The 14,843-nt window shown below is 42.0% G+C and overlaps 2 pseudogenes; both read left to right on the top strand.

Annotated features, from left to right (window-relative positions):
- Window positions 1-4,901: 4,901 nt before the first annotated feature.
- LOC120468043 (macrophage mannose receptor 1-like) lies at window positions 4,902-6,708 on the top strand (annotated as a pseudogene).
- A 635-nt stretch (window positions 6,709-7,343) lies between these two features.
- LOC148964973 (uncharacterized) lies at window positions 7,344-13,869 on the top strand (annotated as a pseudogene).
- Window positions 13,870-14,843: the final 974 nt, after the last annotated feature.

The following is a 14,843-nucleotide window of genomic DNA, read 5'->3' as shown; positions in this document are numbered from 1 at the left end:
GTGTAAACATACCCAACATGATGTTGATATATTTTAATTATTAATCTGAAAATCACATAATTACTTTTATTTAAACATTTGAATCAAATGACAGCCCTCTCCAGCCTTACACCTAAAATGTTTCTATTTTAAATTCTCAACAATACAAATAATATGTACACTGTCAGTCAGGAAACCATCAGGCCAGTCAACAAAACAAGAGAGTCACAGAATATCAATCGACATTACTGACAAAAGCGTGTTTCCGAGTGAGCTGGCATCTCCAGTGGTCCTGAGGAGTCGTCAGTGTTTGGGCTGTCATGGGTGGACAGTGCAGATGTATTGTGTTTGAGAGAGTCACGACAGAGGTCAGCTGACAGACACAGAGGTCAGGAGGGCCTCCTGCTGCCTCATTCAGATGTCATGTGAATGAGGACGGGACAGACCTCTCAAGGATGAGGCTCCTCAACTCAACAGTGTGGGCGGGATCAGTGTTGTCCAAATATTTAAAAAGGTCATTCTATGCAGTGAAAGCATTTTCCATTTCAAAAAGGTGCTTTTATGCAAATTTCTGTACGATTTTAAACATTCTATGTGTTTGAAGTGTCATAAAAAACCCTCCTGAAAATGCATGCATGTAAAGCCTGTAGAGTAAAGGGATGATCTGTTTCTAGCCCAAAAACATTCATATTCATTTGCATTTGTACTCTGAATGGCCATGTGAATGTGCTTTTGCATTTCTAACAAGGAATAATAAAAAATATCAGTCTGACCAGTTAGAACTCACTGAAATGATGTATGGTGTTTATGATGCCCCACAACTAGTGTCATAAAATGTTGTCCGTTAAAATATTTCCTCCTATCCCAGCCTAATGTGAATTTTCAATCAATTTCTTAAGTTGACTACCTGAAGAGTGAACCCACTGTGGTGGCATCAATAGTTCCGACTAGCTTGAAATGGCTACACTAGCTCAGGCATTCCAGTGAGTTTGAGGCGGGACTGTCTGTTAGCCTGACTGAAGTTGTGTGTGATTATTTACACTTCACATTTAAACTCTTGGCGAAATTCTTCTTCATTCCTCACTCAGGGGTAAATAAAGTTCGAAATACCTGTGAAACATGATACCGTTTGTGAACTTTTTGAATATTTAAATATGCTGTGCGCTATCCTTTCAATAATGCAACAAAAATAGAAAAACTTAGAGCATATGATCTTAGTGATGTGGTTATGTTTGCAACTGCTCTACAAATACAAAGTTACAGTATGTCATGAAACTCTAGATAGTGCAGGCTGACAGCAGAAGTAATTACAGAAGCAGCAATATCCATTAGCAACAGCAATAACCAACAGCAGCAGCATCAATAACCAACACCACCAGCAGCATCAATAACTGACAGCAACAGCAGCAGCATTATCAGTAACCAACAGCAGCAGCATCAATGACTGACATCAACAGCAGCAGCATCAAAAACCAACACCAACGGCAGCAGCATCAAAAACCAACACCAACGGCAGCAGCATCAAAAACCAACACCAACAGCAGCAGCATCAATGACTGACACCAACAGCAGCAGCATCCATAACCAAGAGAAGCAGCATCAATAACCACCACCAGCAGCAATAACAAACACCAATTGCAGGATCAATAACCAGCAGTAGCATCAATAACCAACACCAACAGCAGCAGCATCAATAAACAACAGCAGCAGCAATAACCAACCGCAGCAGCAGCATCAATAACCAACACCAACAGCAGCAGCATCAATAAACAACAGCAGCAGCAATAACCAACCGCAGCAGCAGCATCAATAACCAATACCAATAGCAGCAGCAATAACCAACTGCAGCAGCATCATCAATAACCAATACCAATAGCAGCATCAATAAGCTACAGCAATAGCAGCATCAATAACCAACAGCAGCAGCAGCATCAATAACCAACAGCAGCAGCATCAATAACCAACAGCAGCAGCAGCAACATCAATAACCAACAGCAGCCACAGCATCAATAACCAACAGCAGCCGCAGCAACATCAATAACCACCACCAGCAGCAGCATCAATAACCAACAGCAGCAGCAGCAGCATCAATGACCAACAGCAGCAGCAGCAACATCAATAACCAACAGCAGCATCATGAATAACCAGCAGCAGCAGCATCAATAACCAACAGCAGCAGCAGCATCAATAACCAACAGCAGAGGCAGCATCAATAACCAACAGCAGCAGCAGCATCATCAATAACCAACAGCAGCCGCAGCAACATCAATAACCAACAGCAGCAGCAGCATCAATAACCAACAGCAGCATCAGCATCAATAACCAACCCCAAAAGCAGGATCAATAACCACCAGCAGCAGCATCAATAACCAACAGCAACATCAGCATCAATAACCAACCCCAAAAGCAGGATCAATAACCACCAGCAGCAGCATCAATAACCAACAGCAGCAGCAGCAACATCAATAACTAACAGAAGCAGCAGCAATAAACAACAGCAGCAATAACCAACAGCAGCAGCATTAATAACCAACACCAACAGCAGCATTAATAACCAACCGCAGCAGCAGCATCAATAACCTACAGCAATAGCAGCATCAATAACCAACACCACTGGCAGCATTAATAACCAACAACAGCAGCTTCAATAACCAACAGCAGCAGCAGCATCAATAACCAACAGCAGCAGCAGCATCAATAACCACCAGCAGCAGCATCAATAACGAACCCCAAAAGCAGGATCAATAACCACCAGCAGCAGCAGCAGCATCAATAACCAACCCAAATAGCAGGATCAATAACCAACAGCAGCAGCATCAGCAATAACCAACAGCAGCAGCATCAATAACCAGCAGCAGCAGCATCAATAACCAACAGCAGCAGCAGCAACATCAATAACTAACAGAAGCAGCATTAATAACCAACAGCAGCAGCATCAATAACCAACACCAACAGCAGCATCAATAACCAACAGCAGCAGCATCAATAACCAACACCAACAGCAGCATTAATAACCAACCGCAGCAGCAGCATCAATAACTAACAGAAGCAGCAGCAATAACCAACAGCAACATTAATAACCAACACCAACAGCACCAGCATCAATAAACAACAGCAGCAGCAATAACCAACCGCAGCAGCAGCATCAATAAACAATACCAATAGCAGCATCAATAAACTACAGCAATAGCAGCATCAATAACCAACACCACTGGCAGCATCAATAACCAACAGCAGCCACAGCATCAATAACCACCAGCAACAGCATCAATAACCAACAGCAGCAGCAGCATCAATAACCAACAGCAGGAGCAGCATCAATAACCAACTGCAGCATCAATAACCAACAACAGCAGCATCAATAACCAACAGCAGCAGCATTAATAACCAACAGCAGCATCAGCATTAATAACCAACCCCAATAGCAGGATCAATAACCACCAGTATATTAACCAATAACCAACAGCAGCAGCAGCAGCATCAATAAACAACACCAACAGCAGCAACATCAATAACTAACAGAAGCAGCAGCAATAACCAACAGCAGCAGCATCAATAAACAACAACAGCAGCAGCAGCAGCAATAACCAATACCAATAGCAACATCAATAACCACCAGCAATAGCAAATAGATGAATATGAGAATGTTTTTCAATGTGTATTCTTTTCACAGAAATGGACCAAACTCTATATGTCATTCTTCTTCTCATTGGTAAGTGTGTTGTTTTATTTATGGTTTATAGTTTGATCAGGTTCGACCCTGTTATGAAAAGCCTGAAAGCATACCTTTTGCAGCATCAATAACGAACCCCAAAAGCAGGATTAATAACCACCAGCAGCAGCAGCATCAATAACCAACCCAAATAGCAGGATCAATAACCAACAGCAGCAGCAGCAGCATCAATAACTAACAGCAGCAGCATCAATAACCAGCAGCAGCAGCATCAATAACCAACAGCAGCAGCAGCAACATCAATAACTAACAGAAGCAGCATCAATAACCAACAGCAGCAGCATCAATAACCAACAGCAGCAGCATCAATAACCAACAGCAGCAGCAGCACCATCAATAAACAACAGCAGCAGCAGCAGCATCAATAACTAACAGAAGCAGCAGCAATAACCAACAGCAACATTAATAACCAACAGCAGCAGCATCAATAAACAACAGCAGCAGCAATAACCAACCGCAGCAGCATCATCAATAAACAATACCAATAGCAGCATCAATAAACTACAGCAATAGCAGCATCAATAACCAACACCACTGGCAGCATCAATAACCAACAGCAGCCACAGCATCAATAACCACCAGCAACAGCATCAATAACCAACAGCAGCAGCAGCATCAATAACCAACACCAGCAGCAGCAGCATCAATAACCAACAGCAGCAGCAGCATCAATAACCAACAGCAGCATCAATAACCAACAGCAGCAGCATTAATAACCAACAGCAGCATCAGCATCAATAACCAACCCCAATAGCAGCATCAATAACCAACAGCAGCATCAATAACCAACAACAGCAGCATCAATAACCAACAGCAGCAGCATTAATAACCAACAGCAGCAGCAGCATCAATAACCAACAGCAGCAGCAGCAGCATCAATAAACAACACCAACAGCAGCAACATCAATAACTAACAAAAGCAGCAGCAATAACCAACAGCAGCAGCATCAATAAACAACAACAGCAGCAGCAATAACCAATACCAATAGCAGCATCAATAACCACCAGCAATAGCAAATAGATGAATATGAGAATGTTTTTCAATGTGTATTCTTTTCACAGAAATGGACCAAACTCTATATGTCATTCTTCTTCTCATTGGTGAGTGTGTTTGTTGTTTTATTTATGGTTTATAGTTTGATCAGGTTCGACCCTGTTATGAAAAGCCTGAAAGCATACCTTTTGCTCCGTATTTGAATGTGATCAGTGTCAGTATCACTCCATAAACGTGAGGAAGAGCTGGAACGAAGCTTAGAGATACTGCAGAGAGAAATACACAGATCTGGCCACCATTGACAACATGAACGAAATGAAAAAGCTGAAGAAGAGTGTGAAAGATGAAGGTGTTCGTTCTGCCTGGATTGGGCAGCAGAAGACAGGTCGTGATAAATGGCAGTGGTCTTTAGGTGAACCTGCTCTCTATCTGAACAGGGGACCTGGACAACCTGATGGCAGAGACGAGTGTGCTTTTATGAGAAATGAAAAATGTTATGACTAGCCATGTAAATGTTAAATTGGTAAATCGACTGCATTTGTATAGCACTTTCAAAGACCCAATGGCCACCAAAGCGCTCAACAGTAAGTGCAGCTCCCTACAATGACAGCAAACATTCATTTATAAAAAGATGCACCATGTTCTATACAAAATTTAGTGCCATACTAAATTATTCTACTTTAATATAGTCGGAGAGACTGTGGATATTTGTCCACTTCCAACTTCTATATACAAAATAAACTGATATTAAACTCATGTTGACCTTTTGTTGTTGATAACTGTGAGAATCTACTATTAAAGCGCCTAGAATTATATTTTTCAGCAAAATGTATATTGGGAATTATAAATTAAAAAAAATATCAAACCTTTGTTTTGACCAACATAAATTGTAGTGCATTAATGAATGCAACATTTTTACATAAATAGACCAGTTCTGGTCTTGTCTGTGTAATTTTAATGTGTTCACTTGTTACCCGTATTACAAAAATATGCCATTTAATAAAGGGATTTATATCTCACATTCAAACGAACATGTTTACAAAGAATTACAGCACTAATGACCAACAAAAACAGACAAATGAAGTAAGAAAAAGAAAAAGTTCTTATTATAAGAATAAGTGCTCTTATTCACATCCAACCCAACCCATAGAACAGCATGAGAATAATGACCAACCTGATTTATGCAAAACTTGGACTCTTCTTTGTCAATCAGACGAAGGACTGGAGAGACGCTCAGAGACACTGCAGACAGAATCACATTGATCTGGTCAGTGTGAGGAACCAGAATGAGAATCAACAGGTTCAGAAGTTCATCCGTGATAGTCACATATCTGGTGATGTCTGGATGGGTCTGTTCAGAGACTCGTGGCAGTGGTCAGATCAGAGTCACTCTTCATTCAGAGACTGGGCTCCTGGTGAACCTAATAATGCTGGAGCTGGTGAAAACTGTACACTGGCCAGTCAGACATGTCAGGGATAATGTGGTGACATCCCTGGGAGTGAACACACAACCCACCCATTACCTCCAGATACCTTCAAGTTCACGCTATGTCATGTCTGACAGGACAGATTCCTCCACAGTGTTTTTTTCTGCATTTTGTTTTTGATCAGACTCTATTTAGTTTTGTGTCTAGATTAACGGATTCTGATCACTGAGATTCTGACGTGGCCTGAAGATCTGAGATTCTGCAGACAGAACCATAAGGATCTGGTCTCGGTTCATTCAGTCCAGATGCAGTGTTGTGTGATGAACGTGGTTAAACAGGCTTCTACTGAGGCAGTGTGGTTGGGTTTACACAACTACTGCAGCATGAACATGTAGCTCTGGTTGAGCGTAGAGAGCGTGTGCTATCAGAACTGGGCTCCAGGGAATGGAATGACACTGGAAAACTGCACTCTCGCGAAGAGAGAAAAAGAGCAGTTACTGTAATTCTGGAGGAGATCAATGCTGGATCAACCTTCGACTCACAAACTCAACTTCATCCGCAGAAACGATGAGTGAAACGACGTGGATGTTTGTGTGTTTTCATTCCTCATCACTTTTCTTATTTACTTTTGATTTGATGACAGGCCGAAGGTTTGGCAACAGTGCGGGAATGGAAAACTGGTACGTGTTGCTTTGTCATGCCAATCTGAATGAAGCAACCCCATTGCTGTGGCTCTATTACTGTGGTTGCGGCTGTTATATGCCCCAGGGGCCTCTGAAACGATTTCAGTGGGGCCGCTGTCGTGCCTGTGAACGAATTGAAGCAATTCGACACAGACTAGACACGCTCCTCTGTGAGGCGCACTGTCTGGTTGAGCGAGTCCATCTCCATACCGAGATAAGAGATCCTCTGCACAGGGGAGAGTTTGCCCTTGTCCCAGTTGACCTGAAGCTCCAACAGGCTGAGATGACAGAGCACCATGTCCCTGTGTTCACACAACTTCTTCCGCGAGTGGGCGAGTATGAGCCAGTCATCGAAGTAGTTGAGAATGCGAACACCACATTCTCTCAGGGCAACAATGGCCGCCTCTGCGACCATCATAAAGACAGGGACAGACCGAAGGGGAGAACTTTGTACATATATCCCCATCCTTCTAACCCAAAGTGTAGAAATGGTCTGTGTCGAGGGGAATCTAGACATCTAGACAAGTATGTGTCCGGTACAGCCTTCATATCGGCTGGAGAAACCGGCTCAATTGCTCAGTCTGACTCCACGGTTGGGCAGAGGGTGCGTAAGAAGGTTTGGTCACATTCTTCTCCACCCGGTCCTCTTCCAGCATTCATCATGTCCCGAAGAGCAGCTCCCTCCATCTCCTGCGGCAGGCCCCTTGCTGTTGCCTTGGTGGAGGCTCCTGCCAAGGCTAAACGGGGTGGAGGTGGGCGCCCTCGGCAACAAGCAGACAGAGGAAAAGTGCAGCCAGGAGCTGGTCATTGGGGCAAGATGTGTTTTATCATCTCTGTCTGCTTCTGGGCGGCCGAGAACTGCTGGGCGAAGTTTTCGACGGCGAGAGATAGGGAAGTTTAAGAAAAGATTTTGTCAGTCTCCTGCATATCAGCCTGGTTCAGCAAGAGATGGCTTCCCTAGACTACCAGAGTAGACATCGCCCGACCCAGGGAGCGTGCAATGACTTTCGTCGCCCTTAGAGCGAGGACCAGACCAGTTTTGGGGAGTTAAAGGTGCAGTCCATGATCTGGTAACTTTTTCATGCACTTCCGGAAAGAAAAACACTTTGGTGGGGCGCTGAGAACCAGCAGACTCCAAGTAACCAATCAACCAGTTTTAAGGGATTGGGACACAGGGAAGGGTTCCACTCGAGCGATGCTCATGGCACCTTGGGAAAGCGTAGTGGTCAACTCTTGGTCAGACTCGTTCTCTCACACTCTTCGCAGTCGCGGCAACACAAGGGTACAACACCTTAAAGGGTACATATACAAAGTTTGTACCTTAGGGAACAAAAATAGATCTGCATTGTACCTCTTTTTCTAACAGTGTTCCCACAGAACAGTAGGCTCAAATCACACATTCAAAGACGATTGCAGAGCAGACAACAGTAGAACCGCTCAGCTCTAAAGCGAAATATGCAAATATGCAATGCATCCGCTTCTGTATTTATACCTGCGCTACAGGCTGGAGCGTCGGATGCAAAACCCACATGCATTCATTGGCTCGTTTAACCCACATGCATTTATCCCACACTCGTTTATCCCACATGCAAAACCCACATGCATTCATTGGCTCGTTTAACCCACATGCATTTATCCCACACTCGTTCATCCCACATGCAAAACCCACATGCATTCATTGGCTCGTTTAGTTACACTAGAAGTGGATTGGTCTCTTTAGCAAGATCCTAATTCGTCAGTCAACTGACACGACGTGTGATTCTACAGTATAAGATCAATTGTTGTGACAATCAGACTTTAAAAAACTTTAATGTATCATGCTGACTCACATAGACATCAAGAATACGTAAGCATATGAACCTCAACAATAGTGACAATTAACAAAATATTCTCTGGAATTAATGCATGTACCTATTTTGTGAGTCGTTTGTGCGTGTAGTCAATCAGGCAATGAAACACTGTAGTATTTTTTCGGTCTGTTCACACTCGTAGTGCGGTTCGCTTGGTTTGATTGGTCCAGACCAAAAAAGAAATAAATAGTCCTGGTCTGCTTAGCGTTCACGTTGGCATTTTAACATCGATGTTATCGAACCTAAAGGCATAAGGATATGATCACAACCTGATTTGGTCGAACATCCAAACCAATGTGGTGTTCTGGGCTAAATGCGCTCATTGTTTTACCAGCTGAGAAACTCGGTTTTGCTGCTTTTTTTGCTCCCCCAAACTTTTTTTGCTCCCCCAAACTCGGTTTTGCTGCTTGCGTTCGCACTGGCCAAGTGGCTATAGGAACTGGTAGGAGGGGTAACGCAGGCACGGCGACGGTCTTTATAGCGTCATCACTAGACGTAGCGCGGCCACATACAACAACAACAAACCAGCATGGAGGAGGCTATTATTGCAATGTTCCTGTTCTGCCTCGCCGGGACCTTAATAACGGAGAACGAACGGCGGCGTTTAAAGGTTATGCTTGAGTTCTGTACAGAGAAACACAGAAGACGAAGGCTCCAGCGTAATATGATATTAAGTAATATGATGGAAGAAGATAAAAGAGCAGAGCGCAGGAGGCAAACAAAACGACGGGTAAGTTTAGCTAGCACTAGCAATTAGCTGGTTGAATGCGTTTTGTTTGTCTTAATCCTCGTTGTAATGTTTTGCAAAAACACACCGGCAGACAGCGCGCTACAAGTTCCATGTTGACAGTGGGCATGACTTATAAGTTGAACCAATCAACGTAGACCTAGGGAAAGGGAACTAAAAAAGTCCTCGCTCTAGACTAGGTACTAAAAAAATTATAGGAACTACGGTCTGAGGGACTAAAAAATCCCCAATTTAGTCCGGTCGGAACACGAGAAAAAAAGGGTTACAGGAACGTTAGGTTCTAGGAACTGCAAAAGTCCCTCCGGTCGGAAAGCGGCTTGACTGACGCTTTTGACCATACGTCAACATCCGACGTTTAACGTCATTTAGATGACGATCATAGGGCGTTATCCAATTGACGCTTTACCTTTATTGTCAGTTTGATGACAAGGGTAGGTTTAGGTCTGGGGTAGGGTTAGGATTAGATAGCGTCATCTAACTGACGTTAAAGGGTACCCTAAATCGTCGGATGTTGACGTATGGTCAAAAGCGTCAGTTAGATGACGTCTTGGGATGAGAACGGGCTGCGCAGTCGGAAAATTATCTTTAAAAGCTGCGCCGTTGTCTTTAGAAGAGCTTTGGTTTCAATATGTTGACTGACAATATTTTTTTGAAGTCTAGGTAATAGGCATAAGGGATGGTCAAACAGAAAGCACTTTTGCTCTTAAAAAACACGAGACGCGCATCTCCAACTGCAGAGCTGCAGTGCTTATGAATGGAAAAAAAGGCTGCGTCTCAAGAGCGACACGTTGAAAAAGCTACGAGATGTGGCACAACGGTCAGCACGTTCTGACTTCGTATGGTAATCTTCATTCTGTGTTCACACAGAGCACATTACCGGTAATTTACTTGTAATGTTAAAACTTCCCTTACTGGTATATTGGCAGAACTGATTTTACACTTTACCAGTAGAAACTGTATGTGCGAAAGGGGCTACTATCAACTGACACATACTTCAAAAGTTTATATGTTCAGCTGTACACATACACTAGGAATAAGTTTACTTTAGGTTTTATGTTTGTAATTACAGCACAGCACCCCCTGTGTTTTGTAATGTGTCATTCTTCACAGAAAGTCTCACAGATAAACTTCACAGTTTTATTGTGCTTGGCATCTCTCTCTCTCTCTGAAGAGGCTTCAGTCCATTATAAACGGCCTTATTACGGTTGACAACTCAAATTGCTTATCCTTGTTTCTCTGCACACAGCAATTACAAAGAATATCATCACATGAGCTTGTTTGTATTTGTGGAGTGCCAATCATGGCGCAATATTAGTTTGACGTTCCTGGCACCAACATCTCTGCGGGAGAACTGTCAAAACTGTCAGAGTGACGAGACAGCCTCGCTCTACACACATGCGCAATCCCGTCGCATTAATCCATGCTCTCGCCGCATGAAAGACCGAGTTCATCTGATGACGGGAACACACGCTCACTCTCAATTAACACATGTGCCTGTCAGACAGGTGCCTAAAACAAATGAGCAAACCCCAGCGAATCTGACTTTAGCTGTATCTCATTTCAGTCTGCGCCCTTCAGAGGTCACATTTGCTGGCCGCATACGTCATCGAGGTTGTCTCATTTAAAAACAAAATCTTATTCCTTATTTTACTTTGCAACATATTGGTTACTTTTCTTAAACAAGACGGCATCTGCAGCTTAAACGAGTTACTTTGCGACGTATTGGTTACTTTACTTAAATCTGCAGTCGACAAGACCTCCGTAGGGCACAGCTTCTGGAATTAGATACAGCGTATGACACAAATGTCGCTCAAAACAGATCTACAGAATCTGAAAGGTCAATATGTATTTCGTTCTTTCCTCTAACAAACTTTAAATAAAGTGTTTCTACATTGTGACAAAAAAAAAAACAGACTCTAACTACATTTTTTGCAAAATTCCAAAAACGTATATAATCAGTTCACTGTAGTTTTCCACTCAACAACTAGTGGCACCAAAGTGTATTCCTTTTCACACAAATTATGATTACAGGTGCAGATTACCCAGATAGTAAACTGACATTGAATCAACGTGGAAATATGACATCGAAACAACGTTGATCTGACATTGTTTTGCTCATCGAATTAACGTTGAACCAACGTCAGGCGCGTCATTCTTTCAAAACTAACAGAAAGTCAACTTGAAATCAACGCGTTGTTTCAACGTTATGAAAGCAAACCAATTTTCGATTTCATTTAGCTTTGAAGAATGCCGCGTCTGACGTTGGTTCAACGTTAATTCGATGAGCAAAATCAACGTTGTTTCAATGTCATGAGAGACGTCGTTTCCACGTTGATTCAATGTCAGTTTGCTGTCTGGGTATCGATCAATAAAGACTTATTTTTGCACGGTTTCTTGCACACTACTATGTCACGACCTCAAAAGTAACTTGTCATAATACAGTGGATGTTTGCATCACATATGCAGCGTTTGCCGCATGTGTTTGCCTACAGCGCTGTAACTCGCTTCTTTACTCCCATAGTGCAATGCATCGTTAAAGGAATCAACTAGCTAGTCACGACTGTTTCCCGAAACCGTATTGTCGCAAATTGGTCGTTCAACTCTGTTGGTTAATGATGTCACATAGGTGGTGGAGTAATAACTTCTTTTGATGAATCTTTGAGATTTAATTAATGCTAGATGTTTTGCTATAAATTATAAACTCGTTACGTACTAAAGCTCGTTCACACATGTGCATTCTTTAAATACGACACTTTAAATCTCTTGACAAACTAAAAGACGTAAATTACATTTGTATGTAATCTAAATAAAATACACAGAATGTCAGCTTGCTTATTTTGCTCAAGATAAGGATTTATTGATGTCGTGCAAACAAGAAACTGCATCATCTAGATCTTCTGAAGGCAATGGGAAGACCACAAGTAAGTCCTCATTTTAATTTCTGTAGATTTTATGAAATTGTTACTATGACTTAGAAAGTTCAATTTCAAACCTACTGTCCTGTGACCTAAATTATTTTTTTAGATGCTATTTATTTATTTAAAACATATTAACTTTTGGTAACGCACTAGAATTTGCTATGTGTCCTCATCCTATTAGCATGTATGCTATGTGGCTATATGTCATATATTTGATGATGTTTTGCTTAAAAACTCAATCCTATTACTTTCAGTCCCGTTACTTATATAAACAATAACAGGAGTAGAGTCCTCTGTTTTGTTGATTTAATGCAGTAAATATTATTTGATGTAATACTATTCACCTGAATTATGAGTTGGTTGGAATTACCTAAATTGTAGACATTAGTATTATTTTTACAATGTGAATACCATACTTCCAGGGAGCCAGTCTATCACAAAGTGACTTGAATGTTTGTCTTCAATTTTCTTATATTTTGTAGAAGATGGAAAACCCACGTGCCAGAAACACCACCAATGGAATCCTGCAGGGGAAGGGGCGAGAGAGACCTGCAACCCTCTCTTTTCCCCCATTCTGTTGTAACTTCCCACTCTCTTCTCTCTATCCTTTCTCTTTCCACCTCCTTCTCTGTGAAGTTCTAGCACAGAGTACATTACTTCAACACAGAATCTCATACACACACAGCCACTCATTCCTGTTACCCAAATTTCATTCCTGTTCCCAAGTGTTCATTCCTGTTACCCAATGTTCATTCTTGTTACCCAATGTTCATTCTTGTTACCCAATGTTCATTCCTGTTACCCAATGTTCATTCCTGTTACCAAATGTTCATTCTTGTTACCCAATTTTCACTCCTCTTACCAAGTGTTCATTCCTATTACCCAATTCTCATTCCTGTTACCCAGTGTTCACTCCTGTTACCAAGTGTTCATTCTTGTTACCCAATGTTCATTCCTGTAACCCAATGTTCATTCTCTTTACCAAGTGTCCATTCCTTTTCCCAAGTGTTCATTTTTGTTACCCAATGTCCATTCATGTTACCCAATGTTCATTCCTGTTACCAAATGTTCACTCCTGTTACCAAGTGTTCATTCCTCTCACCCAATGTTCAGTCCTGTTACCCAATGTTCATTCTTGTTACCCAATGTTCATTCCTGTTACCCAATGTTCATTCCTGTTACCAAATGCTCATTCTTGTTACCAAATGTTCATTACTGATATCATTCTTGTTACCCAATGTTCATTCCTGTTACCCAATGTTCTTCCTGTTACCAAGTGTCTATTCCTGTTACCAAGTGTTGATTGCTGTTACCCAAAGTTCATTCTTGTTACCCAATGTTCATTCCTGTTACCCAATGTTCATTCCTGTTACCCAAGTGTTCATTCCTGTTACCCAATGTTCATTCCTGTTACCAAATGTTCACTCCTGTTACCAAGTGTTCATTCCTGTTACCCAATGTTCACCCCTGTTACCAAGTGTCTATAGAGCATCACAGTCCCACCCACAGCCCGAGAGAGCGCTGGTGCCGGAAGTAAATTTCCAATTCATTTCTCCCACTGACATTTTATAAAATCCATATCTAAAGAGTATTAGAGCATGTCTGAGGATAATCAGCTACGGCTGAACTCATAAGCATACAACACATCATTTCGAGTGAAAAAACGAAGAGAAAATAAAAAAAAGTCAAAGGTACAAGCCTGTGTACATATTTTAATTTCCGAGCAAATAAACTACTCCTCCCATAACCCCCCGCGCCTCACTGTAGACGTCTGAAAGCCACTGTGAAAGAGCCTTTTGAGTGACTTCCAAATCTGACGACGGCCACGTGAACTTTTTCCTCCAGTGAATTTTATATAGTGAATGTGCAGAGAAACTCCTTTTCCTCGATTTACTGAAGCTTATGCACATGCTAAAACATTGAGCATCAGGCTCGCTCATTGGCTAAGCTTTTGCTACTGCACATCCAATGGCGCGGGGGCATATTTGTGGTGCGACCAATGAACTTAGCCCTACATCATTACGCGATCTTCAGTCTTCACGCACCTTCGCTGGGTTTCAGACACGTTACACGACTTCCACCAATCAGATGCATCACAGTGGGATTGTGGGATTGTTCAGGATTGTGGGTAATGAAGTACTTATCCAATACATCGCGAATAAAAGGGATTTATCCTAAAACAATGTTAGTGCCCCATGAACTTTTGGCGTTTATATGAGCATATACAATCACTTGTTACAGCCGTAGCTGGTTTTAAGTCTACCATGTATGGTTACGTTTTTATGGCTTATATCCCAACTGTCAATGGAGAAATTGTATTGAATTTTTACTTCCGGCACCGGCTGTGGGCGGGACTGTGATGCTCTATTCCTGTTACCAAGTGTTCAGTCCTGTTACCAAGTGTTAATTCGTTACCCAATGCTCATTCCTTTTACCCAATGTTCATTCCTGTTACTCAGTGTTCATTCCTGTTACCAAGTGTTCATTCCTGTTATCAAGTGTTCATTCCTG

This window comes from Pimephales promelas, chromosome 25, assembly GCF_988280905.1.
Source record: "Pimephales promelas chromosome 25, fPimPro1.hap1.1, whole genome shotgun sequence".
NCBI classification, from domain to species: Eukaryota; Metazoa; Chordata; class Actinopteri; order Cypriniformes; family Leuciscidae; genus Pimephales; species Pimephales promelas.
Note: the sequence above shows the minus strand (reverse complement) of the source record. Positions and strands in the feature narration are given on the sequence as shown.